Raw genomic sequence first — 24,001 nt, 5'->3', positions numbered from 1 at the left:
TCATTACTTGCATTTCAATACTTTGTTGGCATCTAGTGGGTTTAATATGATGTGTTTATTTTAGCGGTACACCAACTTGATGCAGAATTACACGTACACATGTGTACTCCTTTGAGTTCTGTTTCTAGATCAGTTATTACAGACTGTGAAATGGAGTAGCCTCACCTCAAGAGTAGGCTTTTTATGATTCTCTATTTTTAGTATTATAGTGGGTGTGCTTACATAAGGACATCCTTGTTTTCCCTCTTTCCCCTCACACCATCCCTTTCAATCACCTTAAGTTCATTCTAAGGCTTTAGTCCCCTTCTCTTTTGTAGATGGGTATATTTGTACCATTTGAGACTCCAGCTATAAGTGGCATCATCTGATCTCTGTCTTTCTCTGCCTGACTTACTGCACGGACTTTTCTCATGTCTGTGTCCCGCCAAGTTGCTGCAGATGGCATTGCTTTATTCTTTTGTATGGCTGACTGATATTCCATTCTATAGATGTGCCACACCTTCTCTTTATACATATCTGTTGATGGGCGTTTCGGTTTCCTGAACTCTACCCGTCAATGCAGTAACACCCTCCCCTTTTCCACATTTCCTGACATTCCCAGATGCTTTGGGACATCAAAATGTTCATCCTCCTACTCTGAGTTCAGGACTAGTCATTTTCCCAATCTGAGGTTGTTTTTGAATGTCAGCGAGTCCTACTCAGTTTTGGTGTGTGGCCCACCAGACCCAGCAAATGTCTTCTTGCCAGGGTAATTCTTCCCTGGGGTGGGGCCCGGTGGGCCTTCAGATCAGGTACAGCCAAGCCTGCCTTAGCCCTCAGTGGTTTTCTTTTGTCAGTGCTCACTGAAATCCTGGTTTCTGTTAGATCTAAAGGAAACAGAAAACATAATACTGAAAAAAATGCCCTCTGACTTATCATGCCACAGCAAGAGGTAAATCTCAAGTTTACCTTTAAACATGTCATTTCGGGGGAAGTTTTTGTTGTTGTTGAAGTCATTTATTGCTGAGACAGTTCTATCCACCATATCTCCCCCTTTAAGCCACTTTCCTCTCAGTCCCTCTTTAGTGGGCCTGAAACCCATTCGTTTGATACCCACTTGCCCTCTGTACTGAAGATGGGAGTTGGGCCCCTCTTGGCCCCCAGGCTTTGGGGACCCACCGTTACTAGAAAAGTGAGTTGCCTCTTGATCTGAGTCCAGTGAAAAACACAACCAAGCCAAAGATCAGGAGAAGGAAGAATTTATTATTACTTGTTTCAAGTAAGCAGAAAACTGGGCTTCTTTCCCAAAGCAATGTCTCCTGGAATAGCACATCTGGGAAGTTTTAAGCTAAGGGTACATGCATATTCATGAAGGTGCTTGAGCAAAAGCAGAATTCAGCATAGAATTGGGGCCAAGGTGGACAGAGTCCAGGCTTTAGTTGATTAAAGTCAGAAGGGTCAATATCATCATTCCATCTGCCGCCTATGTGGGGACATTAGTCCCTGCAGAACTCAGAGACTGGATCAGATTGTGATACGTATCCCTTGAGGAGGAACTAGAAGTCTGGGAGATAGTGGAGAACAGAGGAGCCTGCCAGGCTACAGTCCATGGGGTCGAAAAGAGTAGAACAGAACTTACTGACAGAACAATTGTCTCTTGACTGCTTTCCCTTCGTTCCTGCATTCCCTCACTTCCCCTAAGATCATTCACTGCTTAAATCCTGGAGAGTTTGCGGAGAAAAGGGAACCCTCTTACCCTGTAGGTAGGAATGCAAACTAGTACAGCCACTATGGAGAACAGTGTGGAGATTCCTTAAAAAACTGGAAATAGAACTGCCATATGACCCAGCAATCCCACTGCTGGGCATACACACCAAGGAAAGCAGAATTGAAGGAGACATATGTACCCCAGTGTTCATCGCAGCACTGTTTAGGATAGCCAGGACATGGAAGCAACCTAGATGTCCATCAGCGGACAAATGGATAAGAAAGCTGTGGTACATATACACAATGGAATATTACTCAGCTATGAAAAAGAATGCATTTGAATCAGTTCTAATGAGGTGGATGAAACTGGAGCCTATTATACAGAGTGAAGTAAGTCAGAAAGAAAAACACCAATACAGTATACCAACGCATATATATGCAATTTAGAAAGATGGTAATGATGACCCTATATGTGAGACAGCAAAAGAGACACAGAGGTAAAGAACAGACTTTTTTGGACTCTGTGGGAGAAGGCGAGGGTGGGATGATTTGAGAGAATAGCATTGAAACATGTATATTATCATATGTGAAACAGATCACCAGTCCAGGTTCAATGCATGAGACAGGGTGCTCAGGGCTGGTGTACTGGGATGACCCTGAGGGATGGGATGGGGAGGGAGGTGGGAGGGGGGTTCAGGATGGGGAACATGTGTACACCCATGGCTGATTCATGTCAATGTACGGCAAAACCACTACAATATTGTAAAGTAATTAGCCTCCAATTAAAATAAATAATTTTTTTTTAAAAGAAAAAAAAGATCATTCATTGCTGAGGACCTGTTCAAGGACAAGCATTGTGGCCAGGCTTAGATCACAAAATGGCTTAAACCAAATATGGCTTCTCTTAGGTCAAGAAAGCCTTGCCTGCTTCTCTTTCTCCAGAAGTGAAAGTCGTTCAGTCGTGTCCGAATATATAGTCTGTGAACTATACAGTCCATGAAATTCTCCAGGCCAGAATACTGGAGTGGGTAGTCTATCCCTTCTCTAGGGGATCTTCCCAACCCGGGGATCAACTGGGGTCTCCTGTGTTGCAGGCGGATTCTTTACCAGCTGAGCCACAGGGGAAGCCTGCCTTTCTCCAGGGACCCCCCCTATTCTATCTGCTTGTACCACTTTGAGAGCTTGTGACCGATGCAGTCACGCAGTTGGCTATCTGCTCTGTGGTCACCATCTTGAAATTCTTAATTTGTGAACAAGCAGCCCCCACATTTTGACTTTATACTGAACCCTGCAAACTATGTAGCCAGGGCTACCTTCATCCTTTGTAGAAACCTGACTCTAACTTAAGCCTCCTATCCAAGACTTACTATATGTTATGGACTATATATGCATAAGAACCAATTAAAAATTTTTTTTTAATGTATTTTACTTATTTACTTAAAACCCCCACTCTGGGTTTTAGTTGAGGCACGCAGAATCTTTTAACTGAGACATACGGGACCTAGTTCTGTGACCAGGGATTGAACCTGGGCCTTCTGCATTGGGAGTGAGAAATCTTAGTCTCTGGGCCACTAGAGAAGTCCCAGAAACAATTTTTAAAATAAAAAACAACAGCCACGACAACAACAAAGATGACAATTTTTTTTTTCTGATTTACAGTTTTATTTTTTTTTAATTTTTTTATTATTTTATCAATTTTATTTAATTTTTTTTCTTTTTTTTAAAAATTATAAAAATCTTTGTATACATGTGTTCAGGCAAGAATATACAATGGATTAAAGACAATCTCTTTAACAAGTGGTGCTGGGAAATCTGGTCAACCACTTGTAAAAGAATGAAACTAGAACACTTTCTAACACCGTATACAAAAATAAACTCAAAATGGATTAAAGATCTCAACGTAAGACCAGAAACTATAAAACTCCTAGAGGAGAACATAGGCAAAACACTCTCTGACATACATCACAGCAGGATCCTCTATGACCCACCTCCCAGAATATTGGAAATAAAAACAAAAATAAACAAATGGGACCTAATTAAACTTAAAAGCTTCTGCACATCAAAGGAAACTATTAGCAAGGTGAAAAGACAGCCTTCAGAATGGGAGAAAATAATAGCAAATGAAGCAACCTACAAACAACTAATCTCAAAAATATACAAGCAACTCCTACAGCTCAACTCCAGAAAAATAAATGACCCAATCAAAAAATGGGCCAAAGATCTAAATAGACATTTCTCCAAAGAAGACATACAGATGGCTAACAAACACATGAAAAGATGCTCAACATCACTCATTATCAGAGATGACAATTTTTTAAAAGGAAAGCCTTCTTCTGTGGCACTTTCCAAAGTAACAATGTCTAATGCTGGACGGCAGATGTCACTGTTGCTGCGTGACAAGAGAGGGTTTATAACAGCCAGCTCATCTGAAAGATTTTTGTCTTCAGGGAGGCAAATCTACAAAGAAGCTTGATGTAAAAACTCTTCATAACATATTGCTTTTTTTCTGACGAAAGTACTACCAAAAAGACAGGAAACTCACCATCCACCAAAACTAAGTGAGAAAACTGCACATAATAACAAGGTATTCACTGGGTTAAATAAAAAATACATAATGTAATTAAATGCCACTTCTTCAGCTAAGTGGACATATTACTTTAATACAGCCTTGTCGTTTCAAACTGGTGGTTAACACAGGGGATATGCGATACTGCGCTTTAGATGAAATAAAAATTTGGTCTTGGTCCCCATTTCTAGTACAGAGATGCTAAAACCCTTGGAGTTTCCTAAGTGAAAAGAGCCCTTAAGGTGTCTTTTGTTATGCTGATAAGTAACTTCTGGGAAAGATCTGAGAGGGGAGGGGCGGTGTTGCAGGGGGAACCAAGCTGGGGACTGGAGGGTTGGAACTTTCAGCTCCCCATAACTTCCAGGGAGAGGAGAGGGGCTGGAGGTTGAATCAGTTGCCAATGGCCAATGGCCAATGGCCAATGGTTTAATCAACTGTGACTAATACAATGAAGCTTCCATAAAACCCCAAAAGGATGGGGTTCGGAGAATTTCCAGTTGGTGAATACGTGGAGATTTGGGGAGAATGGGGCATTTGCAGAGGACCTGGAAGTTCTGTGTCCTTTCCCCGTACCTGCCCTTGGTGTCTTTCACCTGGCTATTCCTGAGTTTGCCTACGACCCTCCTTAGTCGCTCAGTTGTGTCTGACTCTGAGACCCCATGGACTGTAGCCCACCAGGCTCCTCTGTCCATGGGATTCTCCAGGCAAGAATACTGGATTCTTGTATTGCCATTTCCTCATCTAGGGGATCTCCCTGACCCGGAATCAAAGCCATGTCTCATGCACTGGCAGGCGGATTCTTTACCACTGAGCTACCTGGGAAGCCAGTTCCTGAGTTTACATCCTTTTATATCCAATAGGTCGTTTAGTAAGTAGAATATTTCTCGGAGTTAGTTCTGTGAGCCACTCCAGCAAATTAATTGAACCCAAGGAGAGGGACATGGAAACCACTGGTTTATAGCCCATTGGTCAGAAGTACAACCAGGGCTTGCAGTTGGCATCTGAAGTGGAGGTGGGGAACCACACAACAGGAATTCTTAACCCGTGCGATCTGAGGCTACCTCTAGCTAGATAGTGTCAGAGTTGAGTTGAATTGTAGGGCCCCCAGCTGGTATCTGAACATTTGCTTGTTGGATGTGTTGGGAGAGCACCCCCCACCCTTACCACGCCCCCTCCCACGTGCCTTGAAACTGAGTATCAGAACACCCAAAGAGCTTAGTAAAGACATTTGCCCAGTGGGTTCACTTACTGTCTTGAAGGGTTGGATTTGTAGCCACAAAATGTGTCAAAGTCCAGCAAAGAGTTGATGCCTTTTATTCCAGTGAAAGTGAAAGTGTTAGTTGCTCAGTCCTGTCCAACTCTTTTGCAATCCCATGGACTGTGGCCTGCCAGGCTCCTCTGTCCATGAAATTCTCCAGGCAAGAATACTGGCCTGGGGTGCCATTTCCTTTCATTCCAGAGCTCATAGCAAATATGGCAGAATAAATCCAGGGTTTCCTTGGATGTGTTTCCTAATTTGTTGAAAGGTCCCAGCTGAACATATATACCCTGCTCAAAGTACTTCAGTTCAGTTCAGTTCAGCTGGTCAGTCATGTCTGACTCTTCGTGACCCCATGGACTGCAGCACGCCAGGCCTCCCTGTCCATCACCAACTCCCAGAGTCTACTCAAATTCATGTCCATTGAGTCAGTGATGCCATCCAACCGTCTCATCCTCTGTCATCCCCTTCTCCTCTTGCCCTCAATCTTTCCCAGCATCAGGGTCTTTTCCAATGAGTCAATTCTTCCCATCAGGTGGCCAAAGTATTGGAGTTTCAGCTTCAGCATCAGTCCTTCCAATGAATATTCAGGACTGATTTCCTTTAGGATCAACTACTTTGATCTCCTTGCAGTCCAAGGGACTCTCGAGTCTTCTCCAACACCACAGTTCAAAAGCATCAATTCTTTGGTGTTCAGCTTTCTTTATAGGCCAACTCTCACATCCATACATGACTACTGGAAAAACCATAGCTTTGACTAGACGGACCTTTGTTGGCAAAGTAATGTCTCTGCTTTTTAATATGCTGTCTAGGTTGGTCATAACTTTTCTTCCAAGGAACAGGCATCTTTTAATTTCATGGCTGCAGTGATTTTGGAGCCCCGCAAAATAAAGTCTGTCACTGTTTCCATTGTTTCCTCATTTATTTGCCATGAAGTGATGGGACTGGATGCCATGACCTTAGTTTTCTGAATGTTGAGTTTTAAGCAACATCATCCCTGTGGAAATAGATAGCAATGAAGTGAGATGAGTCAGTTGCTAGAAGAAAGATTTGTTGCTAAGTCCAAACTCCCATTTTTAGGTAATGGGACCAGTATGCTCAACATTAAAATGTCACTACCACTCAGGTAACAATTCATCATAGGAAGACATTCAAATAGCCCTCACAGTCTCTCAGATCAGTTATTTTATGTGGCGAAAGATTAGAAAGCATTGTTTCTGTTTTCACCAGAATTCATTAGTGTGTACAACACTGCAAGATCAGCAAAACTGCAGTACATAAAGCAAATGCACCCTCAAATAATGCAATAGCAAAATGGTAATGATGCCTGGGTTTCATTAAAGCAAATGGTTAGTCCATCATGATCCACCAGCCTGGGAAGCTAGCCCTCCAAGTTTCTGGGCTTGGACCCATTATCCATGATTTATGTGCAATGGACATGTAATTTACCATATGTTGTTTTAGCAAAGCCAAACAATCATGCTTACAAGAGGATGCTGAGTACACAACTATATTACATCCATGAAAGGTGGAAGGCTAATTAAACTATGTATAACCCTACAAAATGGACTGTAGGCATCAGTATGTACACTCAGAGTGGAGTGGTGGGGATAAGATCTCTTCAGAGATCTCCCATCAGTGACCATTTCTGCTCTGCATCAGTGGCCCCCTTCCACAGCCCTGCTGTGGATCATGTCTAACTCATCATCGCTCCTTCTAGACCCTTAAATCTCAATATCTATCCAACCACAGTGTCCTTGACCTTGCCTCATGTCTAACACACCTTCTCCTCATGCTTATGAACATTGATCTGTCTTCCCCCACCATCCAGCAGCCCACTCCTGGCCTGGTTTCCCTACCCAGTACAGAATACGTGGCTGGCTTTGAACATCTTCTCATCAACACACCCAGCTTCCTCCTGCCATTGCCCTGCCACCATATGCAATGGGCGAAACTTCAAACCAGGTTCCTCAGCCTGCCCTCAGTTTACCCCTGCTGAAGCTCACCCACTACCCACAGAGGGGCAGTGTGGAGCCCACACAAAATTGGGATTGCTCTAGCCCCATATCCCACAGACTGATGGAAGCCTTCCTTATGACTATCTGAGATATTTAATACCCTGCTCAATCCCCTCATTTCACAATCTGCAATATTTAATATGTGTGAAATAGTATTTAATATTTAATACTCTGCACTATCCAGTGAACACTTTTTGGCCAAAGAGATTGGCTCCGGGATGTTATTCTCTTGCCTGTTAGAATCACCTCCACTCTGATAGATGCTGGACACTTTCCAAAAAAACGAGTCTGTGAACCATCAAGTTCCCTTTTAACAGAACCCTCTTGAGAAACCTATATTCAGGTAAGGAAGCAACAGTTGGAACTGGACATGGAACAACAGACTGGTTGCAAATAGGAAAAGGAGTACTTCAAGGCTGTATATTGGCACCCTGCTTATTTAACTTCTATGCAGAGTACATCATGAGAAATGCTGGGCTGGAAGAAGCACAAGCTGGAATCAAGATTGCTGTGGAAAATATAAATAACCTCAGATATGCAGATAACACCACCCTTATGGCAGAAAGTGAAGAGGAGCTAAAAAGCCTCTTGATGAAAGGGAAAGAGGAGAGTGAAAAAGTTGGCTTAAAGCTCAACATTCAGAAAACTAAGACCATGGCATCCAGTCCCATCACTTCATGGCAAATAGATGGGGAAGCAATGGAAACAGTGTCACACTTTATTTTTGGGGGCTCCAAAATCACTGCAGATGGTGATTGCAGCCATGAAATTAAAAGACGCTTACTCCTTGGAAAGAAAGTTATGATCAACCTAGATAGCATATTCAAAAGCAGAGACGTTACTTTGCCAACAAAGGTCCGTCTAGTCAAGGCTATGGTTTTTCCAGTAGTCATGTATGGATGTGAGAGTTGGACTGTGAAGAAAGCTGAGTGCCGAAGAATTGATGCTTTTGAACTGTGGTGTTGGAGAAGACTCTTGAGAGTCCCTTGGACTGGCAAGAAGATCCAACCAGTCCATTCTGAAGGAGATCAGTCCTGGGTGTTCTTTGGAAGGACTGATGCTGAAGCTGAAACTCCAGTACTTTGGCCAACTCATGTGAAGAGTTGACTCTGATGCTGGGAGGGATTGGGGGCAGGAGGAGAAGGGGACAACAGAGGATGAGATGGCTGGATGGTATCACCGACTCGATGGATGTGAGTTTGAGTGAACTCTGGGAGTTGGTGGTGGACAGGGAGGCCTGACATGCTGCGATTCATGGGGTTGCAAAGAGTCGGACATGACTGAGTGACTGAACTGAACTGAATGTGGTCTTGGAGGTATGAAAACTCAGATAGGACCCAAGTCAAGGATCTGCTAAAATAATTGCTTTTCTATTTGCTTTTTACATTTTTCTGTTTCCTGATATTTCTCCAGCAGATCTGCATTATTCTAGTCTAAAGCTACTATGTGAGAATTAGGTTCACATCTGTCCATTAGTCCTTCCACTCTCGCGGGCCTTTCTTCCTTGTTGGTAACATGAGATGTTTGGACTCTTTGATGCTTAAATTCATTTCAGCCCTGACAAACCAGAATTTGAGGACTCTAAGGAAATGGGAGTCAAGATTGAGGAGGAGACCACTTGAAATAACAGAAATAATGTGGCCATAAATCTCTATATGTTAACATGGAATGACCTCAAAATAAAATTTTTTTAAGGGAGAATGCAGAATACTGCATAGTTTTGGTGTGCGTACAAAGAAGCTATCTTGAATGATCTGAAAGAAACTGGTTACAATAATTCCTCTGAGTTAGGGATAGGTGTGGAACTGGGGGTCATTTTTTTTAAAGTTTTTAAAAGAATATTTATTTATTTATTTAGGCTGCTCAGGATTTTAGTTGCAGGCACATGGGATCTTTAGTTGCAGCATGTAGGATCTAGTTTCCTGACCAGGGGTCGAACCTGAGCCCTCTGCAGGGAAGCCTTCTGGGGGTAATTTTATACTCTTTGGTGCACTTGGGATGTTTAGCAGCTGAACTATATTGCCTTCTCAAATCAAGAAAAAAAGAAGTAGGAACGTGTCATACCAACTTCCTGCCACTTAACTTTACAAACATCTAGAGCATTTAATATATGCCAGATATTTTCTTTGCATCCTTTCCCTTCAACGGCACCTCAGCTTGCAAATTAGGTATTATCTCTATTTTACAGATGACTCAGAGAAGTTTTATCAGTTCCTAGGGTCATTCAGCTTATGAGCAGCAGAGCTAAGATTTGGGCCCCCACTCTGCTTGTCTCTCGAGAACATGTTTGTATTTCCAGGGTATTTCACAAAGAGAGATGGAGGCCAGCAGTTCTAGATGATTCTGACCCAGAGCAATGAAGAGAGCATATGATTGTGGAGTGTGTGCATAGCAGAGGGATTGCGGGTACAAGGTGTTGCAGGGAGCACACACTTGATTTTCATTACTGGGTGTAGCTGAGGCATTGCTACACCTGCCCTCTGCCTGCCTCTCCATGTGCCAGAAGCTGCTTTCTGGCAGTGCCTGTGTTTCTCAGCCTGAAGGCTATTTTTCTCCTTGTGTGAGGTGGTTTGACCCCAGCTGAGTGCCAATGAATTGATGCTTTTGAACTGTGGTGTTGGAGAGGACTCTTGAGAGTCCCTTGGACGGCAAGGAGATCCAACCAGTCCATCCTAAAGGAAATCAATCCTGAATATTCATTGGAAGGACTGATGCTGAAGCCCCAATACTTTGGCCACCTGATGTGAAGAACTGTCTCACGGGAAAAGACCCTGATGCTGGGAAAGATTGAAGGCAGGAGGAGAAGGGGGACGACAGAGGATGAGATGGTTGGATGGCATCACTGAGTCAGTGAACATGAGTTTGAGCAAGCTCTGGGAGTTGGTGATGAACAAGGAAGCCTGGCGGGCTGCAGTCTGTGGTGCTGCAGAGTCAGACACAAGTGAGCAACTGAACAACAACGGGAAAGCCAAAGTGTTGGAGAGGGAATATTCCAGAGGCAACCTTCAGGCACATGAGCTGGATAGGTGTTGCAGCTCCCTTGCCTTGTGGGTTAGGCTCACTGGCCAGCTCCTGAGGTCCCCGGCAGGATTGAGCCCCAGCTGCCCTCTGAGATTGCTGACTCACCACCACTCTTTATTGTCTTCCTTCTCTTCCAGTAGCCTCTGCTCCTCTGTGGCCAAGTTTCCTGAGATCACCTCCCAGACCAGTCACTTGTGTTTGCTCCCTTGCTTCAGGGACTGCTTCTGGAAACCTCAAACTGTGGCAACAGGAAAAACCCTGTAGAGAAGCCCACCCAGCATTTCCTATTAGACTGAAAACAACATATCACTCCTATTTCTTGTGCACAGCTGATTTCCTGTGCCGGACTCTGACGCATCATTTTGAGTGGGTAAGTGCAGGACACCTACACTTTGCATCGGCAGGCATAAGGACATGGAGACAGGTCTTGGACCTTTGTCCACATCACTTACAGCCAGGCCACCAGCCAGGAGATGGCATGGAGAAGCCTCTCTGTGGTGGAGGGCTGCCATCCATGGCTGGGGCCGGAGAGAGGAGAGGGGTTGAGCTCAGTCCATTTTGACTGCAGCCGTCCACACAGAGATGGAGTGGGCATGCCACCTCTTGCTCTGGACCCGACCTCTCCTTGGCAGGCTCCCAGACCCATCCCTGCCTGCTGCTGGCTCTGCCAGAACCTTCTACCTCTTAGGGCTTTTGAAAGAGATTCTTTCTGTTGTTTTTAGCAAAATATAACCCAATGTGACTGGGAATTGCATACTCGAGTAATGGAGCAAGTCAGAAAAAGACGAATGCCCAGCAATCTTGCTCTGTTTGCACATTCCAGGGATCATGACCTCCATCTGTGTACGTGTGCAAGGGAAGGAAAGCCACGTGGAGACTTGCACATGTGCCAGGTAAGCAGGAGCATGAGGGCTGCTGTCAATTAAGGCAGATTGTTTTCATGTGGGTGGCAAAGCTTATGGCACTGAGTCGTGCTTATTTTTCACCCTCTCTTACTTTGAATTGGGCTCAAATTGAAGTGTGAAAATGAGATGGCAGATGGATTTAACAATTCCTTCCCTGTTCCCACTAACTGCTCTCTTGGGTCAATACCTCCAGACTATAAATTAAGCCTGAAATTTTCTATCAGGCCCCTTCTACCCACTTGGTCTCATCTCAATTCAGACTAATTTGGTTGTTGACTTTTAAGGAGGTGCCCTCTACTGACCCCACATTTCTTTTCAAGGTTGGCCCATCCAGATCTCAAAGGCTCGAAGACTTTTGGTATTGTTTTTCTTCTTGATCACTATCTCATGGAACTCTCCACTCCATCACTCTTCAGGGGTTTGTCCTTCACAGCACTTTTCCTAGTCGCATTTCCCTTTTGATTCATCTGTGTCTCTTAATGCAAGGACAGAAGATGGCTGGTTTATCTGAATTCTTGTACTAGTATTCTAGTGGATTTCCTTACTGGAGTTGGAGCACTTCCTATACAGCAGGGTCCTATTAATCTTCAAAACTGCTCAGGACTTCCCTGGCCGTCCAATGGTTAGGGCTTTGGGCTTCTATTGAAGGGAACACAGGTTCAATCCCTGGTTGGGGATCCTCATACTCCCCCATGTGGCCAAAAAACCCCTTCTCTGTTAGTAACTTTCAAATATACAATACAGTCTTATTAACTGAACTTACCATGCTGACATGACATCCCCGTGACGTGTTTATTTTATAGCTGGAAATTTGTACCTTTTGAGTCCTTCACTCATTCTGCCCAACCCACTGCCTCTGGCAGCCAACATGGTGTTCTCCATGTCTGAGTTTGCTTTTTTGGTTTGGATTTTTTTTTTAATATTCCATTTTTAATATGGTCCTTGTCTTTTTCTAACATATGTCATTTAGCATAATGCCTTCAAGGTTCATTTATGTTGTTACAAGTGGCAAGATTTTCTTTTTATGGCTGAAAAGTGTTACATTACATATGTGTATACTATATATATATCTCTCACATTTTCTTATCTATTCATCAATCAGTGGACATGTAGGTTGCTTCCATGTCTTGGCTATTGTAAACATTAGTACATTGAACATCAGTGTACATATATCTTTTCAAGTTAGTGTTTTCATTTCCTCTGGGTAAATAACCCAGAAGTGGAATTGCTGGATTGTGTGGTAACTCAATTTTTAATTTGTTGAGGAACCACAAAACTGTTTTCCATAGTGTCTGTGCTAATTTACATTTTCATGAAAAGTACACAAGGGTTCTCTTTTCTCTGACTTGCTTTAGTTTGTATTATCATCTCTAGATCCATCTATGTTGCTGCAAGTGGCATTATTTCATTGTTTTTTATGGCTGAGTAGTATTCCCTTGTATACATGTCTGACATTTTTTTGTCCATTCACCTGTAAATGGGCTTTTAGGTTGTTTCCATGCCTTGGCTGTTGTGAATAGTGTTGCTGTGAACATAGGGGCGTGTGTATATTTTTCACTTACAGTTTTCTCTGGCTATTTATATACCCAGGAGTGGGATTGCAGGAGCATATGGCAGCTCTATTTTTAGTTTTTTTAGGAACGTCCATACTCTTCCCATAGTGGATGCACCAATTTACATTCTCACCAACAGTGTAGAAGAGTTCCCTTTTTTGTCCACACCCTCTCCAGCATTTATTGTCGGTAGGTTTTTTGATGACGACCATTCTGACTGGTGTGAGGTGATACTTCATTGCAGTTTTGATTTGCATTTCTCTAATAATTAGCAATGTTGAGCATCTTTTCATGTGCCTGTTGGCCATCTGTATGTCTTTGGAGAAGTATCTATTTAGGTCTTCTGCACATTTTTTGACTGGGTTGTTTTTGTTGTTGTTATTAAGTTGTATAAGCTATTTGTATATTTTGAAAATTAAGCCTTTGTTGGTTGCATCATTTGCAAATATTTTTAAACAGTCTGTAGGTTGTCCTTTCATTTTGTTTATGGTTTCCTTTGCTGTATAAAAGCTTGTAAGTTTTATTAGGTCCAATTTGTTTATTTTTGCTTTTATTTCTATTGCCTTGGGATACCGACCAAGGCAATAGAAATAAACATTAGTACAGTTTGTGTCAGAGAATATTTTGCCTATGTCCTCTTCTAGGAGTTTTATGGTCTCATCTCTTATATTTAAGTCTTTATGGCTTGATGTTCTTCACACATCAATGTAGAAAGAAATTCTTCATTTTTCTCCCACACAGATGCAGAGCACTCCATTCCATTCCATTATTAGTTACTTATCAATCAACATTTAGACTGTTTTAAATCTTTAGCTGTTTTAAATAAGTAGTATACATTCTGTCTAAATTCTAATATTCTATAATATGTATCTTTACATTTATCAATGTCATTGACTTCAGATTTTACTATATGTATAATGAGAAAATACTGATAGATTTGCAGTGAAAGAGAGAAATGATCCCATTTATTTTTGCCAGCGAGGTTATCTAGATTGAAAGCAAAGGACCTGAACACAGGCTAATGAGAAAGATAGAGTACGACTCAAAGAAGAACCAAAAAATACAAGTTACTTTTGTCAAGAAGTCTGGCTACCTGTCAGGACAGAAAAATAGCCTTTCTATTGCAGTTCTCAATAATTGAGTCTGTGTCATGAAATAAAGCAGTTCCTGTGAGATGCTGAGCTTCTGGAATTTCGAGCACATGCTGCTTGTTGCACATTGCCTGGGGGGCCCTCTGCAGAGAGGGGCCAGTTGTGTCCCCTCATCATATGGTTTCCATACCATAGGCAGTTAGTCTGTTAGTTAGCCGACACAAGGGCCAGTCACCATCTCGGCCTATCAATACCCCAGTTCTGAAAGTTTGAAGAGTTACAGGCTGGATTTTTCCTGGCTCTAAAAGCAGGGCCCTCAAAGGAGGGCTGACAGCAGTCCCCTGAAAACAATATACTTAAGTCACACGAAGAATGTTTAAATTCTTAAGTTCTTGCCAATGTCTGTTCAATTCATGCAAGGCTCGCTTAATATTTAGTTGAAGCTTTGAAGAGAATTACATGGTGAAGGCTTTGCTGTGGGTGGAAGCTGGGGTCTGGCAACAGGGCAGGAGTTCTTCATTTCTTTTGCCACTGCAGTATTTCATCTTAGAAAAATATTTTGCAACCCACTGACACATCTGTTGGCCACATGGAGGTCAAATCCAGATGAGTATGAATTAGAATTATTTTGCCTCCATCTCAGGAAATTCGGTAATTAAAATAAAGGTGAAGTTCAGGAAAGTTATGTCTCTGTTCTTAAAGATATTAGTACTAGTGTCTGATTAATGAGCCTTGGGTCTGAGTCTGGGGGCCCTTGTGTGCTCTTGGCTCTTACTGGCAGACTGCTTCCTATGGGAAATATAGAATTCAGACCCTTTGTGGTTCCACATAAGCGCCCATGTGTTAAGAAACCAAAGCTCCCATTTCTAACTGCACAAGTGGAGACCACCCAGGCCTGGGAGAACTGCTGGGGTCTAGCCACTCAGATGTGACATTGTAATTATTCAAAGGATATTTGCATTTGTTTTTTCTTAGTTTTAGAAAGTGAGCTCAATATGTGATCTGAAATTGTTTCTCTGAGCTGTCAGGAGTGGATGCAGGCTTGGCCTGGCTCAGGTGATGCTGTCTTTGGAACATGGAGGTGGGGTCCCCTTTTCCAGTCAGGTGTGTGTGTGTGAGAGGGACAGAGCCTGACTGAGTTCAGCACAGTCCCTTCTCACTCTTACAGACCCTGGAAACACAAGGCATTGATTCCTGACTTCACATATCCTGACCTTGACCCCAAGCCCCGGTGGGACCCTAGTTCAGGATCCCAAGGATGACTCCTTGACTTGGTGTGCCTCCTGAGTCGAGAAAAGACACCAACAGCCATGCTTTCCTTTCAAATCACTTACAGCAAGACAGAGGGACTATTTTTGTGGATGATGATCTATTAAATCACATTCCACAGACCTCCTACTTACTGAGCTGTTGTTCTAGAAACGATGAACTTGGGAAGAGAAGCAGGAAATATGCTTGGGCTGTAAGCAAACCAGATCCTAGAAATCTTTTGGTCTCATCCTAGGGCCTTAAACAGTGACTCCTAGTGCTGCCATAGTAGAGTTTGAAATGGTTATTATATTCTGCTGAAATAATATTAGACCATGTGATAGTGAGTCACAGCACTTAAACCAGTCCAGATTCCCCCATCTCCACATCAGCTCCTGTTCTATAATGACAGATTGGTGCAGGTGGACAGCAAAGACCACTATCTTTCTAGCAATGCCACAGGCTCCATGCAGAGGACAAACGTTTGAGCCGATGGCAAGGAGCAGTGGAAGAAGAGGAAAAATACAGAGAACACTTGGAAAGAAGAAAGAGGGGCTGAGCGTGCAGCACAGGGCTTAATGTCTCAGACACAGTAATGAAAGGCAGGGGGAAGAGGGGAAAAAGGCAGGAAGACAGCAAGGACGAGGAAGCAGGGCTTCAATGGCACATGGACCTCATCCTTAATGCCCACTCTAAAGAGCTGGATTGTTTAGATTTGTACACAAAGTGAAGACACATTTTACACCAGGAAAAAGGGAGAGTTCTCCGTGACTAGGGTGTCCCTATAATTCATCTTCTAAACCAGGACTCTTGGGTGTAAAAGGGTGTGCCCAGTGGGTGAGATCCAGGGACACATGGTTACCCCTGCAGGCCTGTGAGAGACCAGGAAAGAGTGGCCATCTAAGGGACATGTCTACGTGTGGGTTCATTTTCAAGTTCATGATTTGGTGCTTTGGGTTAGCTCTGCCCTCAGTAAAGACTGTCTACTGAACCAATCAATAGACTTTACTCTTGTCATTCTTATCAAAATTGGAAATTTACAGAATTCCCTGGCGGTACAGTGGTTAGGACTCCACACTTTCACTGCAGAGGGTAGGGGTTCAGTCCCTGGTTGGGGAACTAAGATCCCACAAGCTGAGGGGCGAAATAAAAATAAATGAAATGGAAATTATTCTACCATCACATCTTGAGTTTAAGGAAATTAATTCTCAAAAGCATCCCTTGTGGGAGGGTGAAAGGAGCCATGTTATATTTGAGTTCATATGAAGCCTTTCATATCACAAAATCCTCCCTAAATTATTTTAACAACAAGATATTTTTGGTGGAAGACCTATTAGCCCGAAATGACCTCAGTCAGTCCTGATTTGGGATACCTATGAAAGTCACTAGTAAAACATTTTAATAAAGATTTGGCCATTCTTCCTGGACATAAGATGATATCTAATATGTTTTGACTGCTTACTGGGGGCCAAGCATTGGCTAAACCTTTTACTCATATCAGCTCATCAATCCTCTGAAAACACCTATGAGATAGGAACTGTACCCCTCCCCCGCCATCTTGCAGAGGGAAAAACTGAGGCACAGGAAGGCTCAGTGCCCTGCCCTGGGTCATGGACAGTGGAGTGGGAAAGCCAGAGAAGGGCTACAGCAGGCCGGCTCTGAAGCTCAGATTCTGGCCCCGCACCACGCTGCCTTTTGCAATCACTGTCAGTGCATGTCAGTGTGAACAAGCCTTTCTAGAAGTGCTGGAAAAGCAATTACATTATCAAGTCTGAAGATCATAAATGTCTACACAGGGAATGAAGAAAAAAAACATGCCTGAGAATAAAGTGTTCAGTGGCCCCAAGATACAAGTGGCTGTATCTCAAAACAACTTAGAAGGATGATGGAAGCCTGGAAGCTTCCTTTAGGTGATTCCAAAAGTGCCTCCCAGAATGATAAAGACTGGTATTAGAAGGTGCATGTGGAGAATCTGCATGAAATATCTTCCACAAAATGTGAACAGGGAAAAATTCTGATAGTATTTTATATTACTTGTATATATAAATATATATATATATATATATATGTATATATATATATATTGTCTTTCCTTGGTCTTTGTTGCAGTGGCTTCTCTTGTTGAGGAGTGTGGGTTCTAGGGCACATGGGCTACAGTGGTTGTGGCATATGGGCTCTACAGCACAGGCTCAATCGTGGTGCATGGGATCCTCCTGGATCAGGGATCGAACCTTTGTCTCCTGCATTGGCAGGCAGATTCTTAACCACTGGGCCACTAGGGAAGTCCTATTTAAATATATTTAATGTTACTAAATAAGTAGTTCTCAATGGGGGACAATGTTGTCCTCTTGAGGACATCTGACAATTTCACTCATGACTGAATAACCCATAGTTGTTGCTGTTGTTCAGTTGCTCAGTTGTGTCTGCCTCTTTGCAACCCCACGGACTGCAGCACGCCAGGCTTCCCTGTCTTTCACCATCTCCCGGAGCTTGCTCAAACTCATGTCCATTGAGTCGGGGATGCCATCCAACCATCTCATCCTCTGCTGTCCCCTTCTCCTCCTGCCTTCAATCTTCCCCAGCATCAGGGTCTTTTCAAATTAGTCAGTTCTTCACATAAGGAGGCCAAAGAATTGGAGTTTCAGCTTCTGCATCAGTCCTTCCAATGAATATTCAGGACTGATTTCCTTTAGGATAGACTGGTTGGATCTCCTTGAAGTCCAAGGGACTCTCAAGAGTCTTCTCCAACACCACAGTTCAAGAGCATCAATTCTTTGGTGCTCAACTTTCTTTATAGTCCAACTCTCACATCCATGTGTGACCAATGGAAAAAACTATAGCTTTGACTAAGAAAATGTTCCTCAAATATGCCCTCAACACTGGTTGTATGAAATATTCCTAAAGAATAGTTTGCCTGGTCTTTGTGATTTGGGGGAAAGCTGTATAGGAAATTCTCCCTTGTAACTTGGCAATGGACAGTTTGTACAAGTCTCTGAGAAGTTCTGGAAAGTACTGGATTTTGGATTTAATCCAAAACTTTCCAAATTTGTTTGATCATGGAACCTTTAAAAAATTTCTAATGGGCAGAAGGCAACAATGCTTCTAGTGTTGTCACACTTGACTGTTTATAAGTTGCAATGTATTTTATGAAAAATTACTTTTCTTTTATTAATTTCTATATGACTTTTAGAGCAGTGAACCATTTTGAAGGGGAGATAAATAAGGGTTATATTGTCTGTGAATTTCATGTGAGGAAATGAAAGTGGGCACTATAAACAATTTGTCAGAAGAAGTTACGGGTCCCATTGGGTGAGGAACCCTTGCAGAGCAGTGAGCCTTGTCATGTAGGAGAGTGATGTTTCAAGGTACCACTCCGTCAGGGATGAGCCCCAAGGAAAGAGAATGTGGGCCACGGAATCCTGCTGGATGCCACCTACTTCCCTTAGCTCCACCTCCCACTTTACAGACAAGGAAACAGATGGGGTCGCAGAGTTGGACACAACTTAGTGACTGAACAACAACAAAATAGATTCCACAAGGTCACAGGCCTTGCCCAAGGGCCCGCTCAGTCACCACAATACAAAGTGTCTTCTTGTACAGCCTGGTCAGACCGCACTCCTTGAGTGGGTGGACTGAAAGTTCTGGAAGCAAATATTGTATCATCGTATTGTTTCCATAGAATTTACTATGTTGGCTTATGTTCACAAATCCCTGAAGAGCAATAGAGTAATAACATGTTAACCATAGTTCCCTGGAAATCCTCCATTCCCTCAAAGCATATTTACCCAACCTCACAGCACAAATTTTAAATCTCTCCCCTGGAGACAGCTTGATAGTTTGGAAGAGAATTGGCCAAAGAGCCAGGAAACATCAACCCTCCCCACACACCAAAATCAGCCTGATTCTCAAGGATAACAGCTTTTAGATGTCTTTAAACATAGAAAGTATTACATATCTTACTTGCCAGACTTTGTTGAAATAAAATGCAACTCTTTCAGACAAATCTGTCCTGAAAGGATCAAAGTTTGCCACAACTGAGCAGTTTTGAAAGTGAGAAGTCAAGGGACTCAGAGGCATGTCTTTTGCCCTGGTTGGTTCTGAGTGCTTGAGTTTGTCACCTCAGCTTCTTGTCTTCCCCATCTGTAGACTAGGGATAGAAATGTATTTTCAGGTTTTCTCGGGGTTATTTTGAAGGTAAAAAAATAAGGTATTTGAAAGCTCCTTTAAGATTTATAAATTTGTTGTTCAATTGCTCAGTCATGTCCAGCTCTTTGCAGCCCCATGGACTGCAGCAGTCCAGGCCCCCCTGTCATTCTCCAAAGGACCATCTCTGGGAGTTTGCTCAAACTCAGGTCCATTGAGTCGGTGATGCCATACCATCACAAATATGAGGGACTGTGCCTATGATCTGTGCATGTAGCTTTTTTCACCCTGAAATGAACACGAATGTTTCAGGTGACTTCTGTGTTGGGTCCCACACTAATTCTGATTCCTAAGTTTGTTCATTGCCAAGTGGCTTCAGAGTAACTTACTGATTTGTCTAAAGCAGTCTGGCTTCCTCCCTGTGGGTGAAACCAGCAGAGAAATCAGAGAGTTTTGGAACTTACATCCAGATGTTTTCAAAATGCTTTCCAATGTGCACTCAACTGCCATGGTATTTCTCCATTTCCCCAAAGATTCAGGAAATAGAAATGTTTCCACATACAGCAGTGTATACTCTCAGTTACAGCCAATATGCACGTTGACTATTTTGCCTTGAAGAGGTTTCTGTATAGTTGGAACATTCTAGACAGACAGTGACACTTGGCTTCTGAGCATTTCCTCCCCTTTTCTTTCTTTGTTTCTTTATCTTATCCAAAGACCTCCATCCAAGGACCACTAGAAACACCTGTAGTTGACATGAACCTATTGTAGAACATGTTGGGTTTATTGCTCTGTGCAGAGACTTCCCATCATGGGGAGCCACTGGCATTTCATTAAGAGGTTTTTAAAAAGGATTTATTTTAGAATTTGGGCTTGTGTTAGGTGACTTGGAGGAGAGTTTGAGAAAATAGAGTTTTGCTTTAGAGTGGATACTGAATAAGTGGGTGTCTTTCCATGATTGGGTATTTTAATCTTAGTTATAAGGCAGAAGAACTATATCAAGGACAAAGCTATAGTTGGTAGAAGCCAGTCGTTTGAGCAAGACAGGACACGTTTGGTCATTTTTTTGACCTTACAATGCTCATGTTTTGCCTTCTGTATTCAGGACAGTCTCATTTTTGTCTTGATCACTCCTGGTCATGGAGTGGCCTTGTCTGACATTGATGGTCTGTGAAATATTTCTGTTCAGAAGAACACCCAGACTCAGCTCTGAGGACCAGGCCAGCTTCTAGAAACATCATTGCCTAGTTGATAAGGGACTGCTTTTCTGTTTTTTGATCATTACTATGAAATCCAGTGTACCTTAATGAATTTTTACAAGATAAATACCCTTATAACTACCATGCAGGTCAAGAACTCAAGCTGCACCAGTCCCTCCCAGTGCCGATCTCAGGCCCAGTCCCAAAGGACCCACTGCTCTTTCACAGCAATCACTTCCTTTTGTTTGTTTATCATTTTATTACACAGGGTCTTCTCCCTAGTCATTGTGATTTGGTCTGCTGCTGCTGTGTCGCTTCAGTCATGTCCGACTCTGTGTGACCCCATAGACAGCAGCCCACTAGGCTCCCCCGCCCCTGGGATTCTCCAGGCAAGAACACTCGAGTGAGTTGCCATTTCCTTCTCCAATGCATGAAAGTGAAAAGTGAAAGTGAAGTTGCTCAGTCGTGTCCAACTCTAGCAACCCCATGGACTGCAGCCTACCAGGCTCCTCTGTCCATGGGATTTTCCAGGCAAGAGTACTGGAGTGGGGTGCCATTGTAGCTCATTTTAAAAAACTTGATGTGTCTTTTGAGTCTTTGAATCCAGATTCCCTTCTGTCCCTTTCTTATAATTTATCTGTTGAAATATTCCGGCCAATCGACCCACACCATTTTTCAGTGTCTGGGGTTCGCTGTTTCCTCTTCTTGGGTGATGCAATCTGGCCTTGTTTCCTTTATTCCCTTCTGCTGTCATCTGGATCCAGAGATCTGAATGGGCTCAAGTCCAGTATCTTTGGCAAGTCTGTAGGGTATGGTGTGATCTTCCCTCGGGAGGCATATCCTGTCTCATTGTCCCTTAAGTTATTTTATTAGAAAAATGAACATTGTCTGTTTTCAGGTACAAAATACTGACCTAGTATATCCCCACGCCCCTGAGGAGGCCAGCTGTGCTTAGCAATTCCCCCAGAGGAAACCCAGAAGACATGGCTGAGGAAGGCTTCTTATAGCACAAATTGTTTCCATGTCTTGGCTATTGTAAGTAGTGTTGCTATGAACTAGCATGCATCTTTTAGAATTATATTTTTGTCCAGATACATGCCCAGGAGTGGGACTGCTGGATCATATGGCAACTCTATTTTTGTTTTTTTTGAGAAATCATTTGAAATTTCATGTGTGCGTTCCCAAGGCCTTTTGTGCCCCGTCTCAGAGGTCTGATGGCTTAGGAGCACTTGTGCACATGCTTGTTGGGGCCTGGAGCTTTCTCTGAAGATAAGCCCTAGACTCTGCCCATTTCCCTTCTGTGTCATGTCCTTGCTACCAATAGGCTGAAATGGGATTTCTGCTTTAAACCATGACCTTGGATCCCAATCTTGGCAGGATCTTTAAGAATATAAGGTGTCTGAGGAATCTGAGCACATTGGGGGCTCCCCATTATTAATCAGAGTGTGTGGGGTAATTCTTTGGAGAAAAGTTAATAAGTACATACATGGGCTTCTCCAGTGGCTTAGTGGTAAAGAATTTGCTTGTAACACAGGAGAGGCAGGAGACCTGGATTTGATCCCTGGGTCGGGAAGATCCCCTGGAGGAGGGCATGGAAACCCACTCCAGTATTCTTGCCTGGAGAACCCCATGGGCAGAGGAGCCTGGTGGGCTATAGTCCATGGGGTCGCAGAGTCAGACACAACTGAGGGAGCATGTAGGAGTTGATGGCACTACACAAATGCACTGATGTGCTCAGGGCAACAGAACTTTCTGGTGCTTTTTACTCTTCCTGTAGTATCCTCAGCTGACACTGACTTTCTAGTTGCAAGCACCTCCAGTTGTCACCCATTGCCCACTCCCCTTTCCACAGGCCCAAATTAAGAGGATCCAAGTTCCCAGGGGGACAATGAATAATCCTGCTGAATCAGATATTTCTCATAGCACATTTCAGAGTGTGGGCTCTACCAAGCACAGAGGCAAGACATTCTGAGAACCATGTTACATGTTCACAAGCTTTCTCTGAGGTTCTTGGGTGGCATCTAAGTGCTGATGTGCCCACCCTGAAAGCTGTGAAGGCTGGATGGATGATGATGTGTTTATGCACATAAACCTAAATAACAAAACTCATTTAAAAGGTAAATAGAGCACCGAACCATACTGTCTTTAAAGCCTATTTTAGGTGCATGGAGTCAATATCACACAAGAATGAACAATATCCATCTGTTTTGTGATTACAGCAGTTGATGGCAAGTAAGTCAAATCCTCAGCTGACCTTGCCAATCTCAGGAGGTTGTGTGCTGCTACCATGCACTCGTCACAGTGGCAGAATCTCCTATACGCAGAAGTGCTAACTTACACAAAGTGACATGTCTCAATGTGTCATATCTGAAAATTTAAAAAGCTTATCTTTTAGGAGATAAAGTAGGTATTTGTACTCATTGTGCTTTCAGATGCCCCATTATAACCAAGATGGTTTTGCACAATCAAAATAATGTTACAGTGCTAGAAGCTTCAATAGCACATATACTAATACTCGAATAATACAGAGATTAGCATGGCCCCTGCACAAGGATGACACACAAATTCGGAGAAGTGTTCCATATTTCTTATAGTTTTGAACATTAAAAAAATAATAATATTACTAACAGGATTCACAGAATATTTTTAAAGTTTACCAAAAGAAAACTTAAGATTACATCCAACTTGCAATTTTGTATTTGCCTTCTTGACTGCTTTGCTGCTGCGTCACTTGAGTCGTGTCCGACTCTGTGTGACCCCAGAGACAGCAGCCCACCAGGCTCCTCGGTCCCCGGGACTCTCCAGGCAACAACACTGGAGTGGGTTGCCATTTCCTTCTCCAATGCATGAAAGTGAAAAGTGAAAGTGAAGTCCTCAGTCGTGTCTGACTCTTAGCGACCCCATGGACTGCAGCCTACCAGGCTCCTCCGCTCATGGGATTTTCCAGGCAGGAGTACTGGAGTGGGGTGCCTCTGCCTTCTCCTCTTGACTGCTTTAGGTATTAAAAAATAGGACTCTGCATGTGCTTCTATAGTGTGAATTATTTGGTAGGTTGCTCTTTCTGATAGATTTTCCCACCATTTTAAAGTAAAGATATACATCTTTCAACCCTGAAATTAGATGCATTCAATTTTAACAAATTATTTTTGAGTTTTAAAAAATATGTGGTAGAAATTTTGATATAGTTAATACAATCAATTAGTTTCATTAGGAGAAGACAGACTATTTTTAGGAATGATTAGTTAATGAAAGTATCCAACTATGTTGATAAGAAGAAAATAAAATGACAAAATGCATGTTACAGTGCCCCCAA

General features: G+C 42.9%; 1 non-coding gene across 1 annotated transcript; it reads left to right on the top strand.

Annotated features, from left to right (window-relative positions):
* Window positions 1-23,169: 23,169 nt before the first annotated feature.
* LOC133243562 (U6 spliceosomal RNA) lies at window positions 23,170-23,277 on the top strand. The gene has a single exon (XR_009735118.1). It is a non-coding gene; the product is annotated as a U6 spliceosomal RNA (small nuclear RNA).
* Window positions 23,278-24,001: the final 724 nt, after the last annotated feature.

This window comes from Bos javanicus, chromosome X, assembly GCF_032452875.1.
Source record: "Bos javanicus breed banteng chromosome X, ARS-OSU_banteng_1.0, whole genome shotgun sequence".
Lineage (NCBI taxonomy): Eukaryota > Metazoa > Chordata > Mammalia > Artiodactyla > Bovidae > Bos > Bos javanicus.
This window is presented reverse-complemented; position numbering and strand designations above follow the sequence as displayed.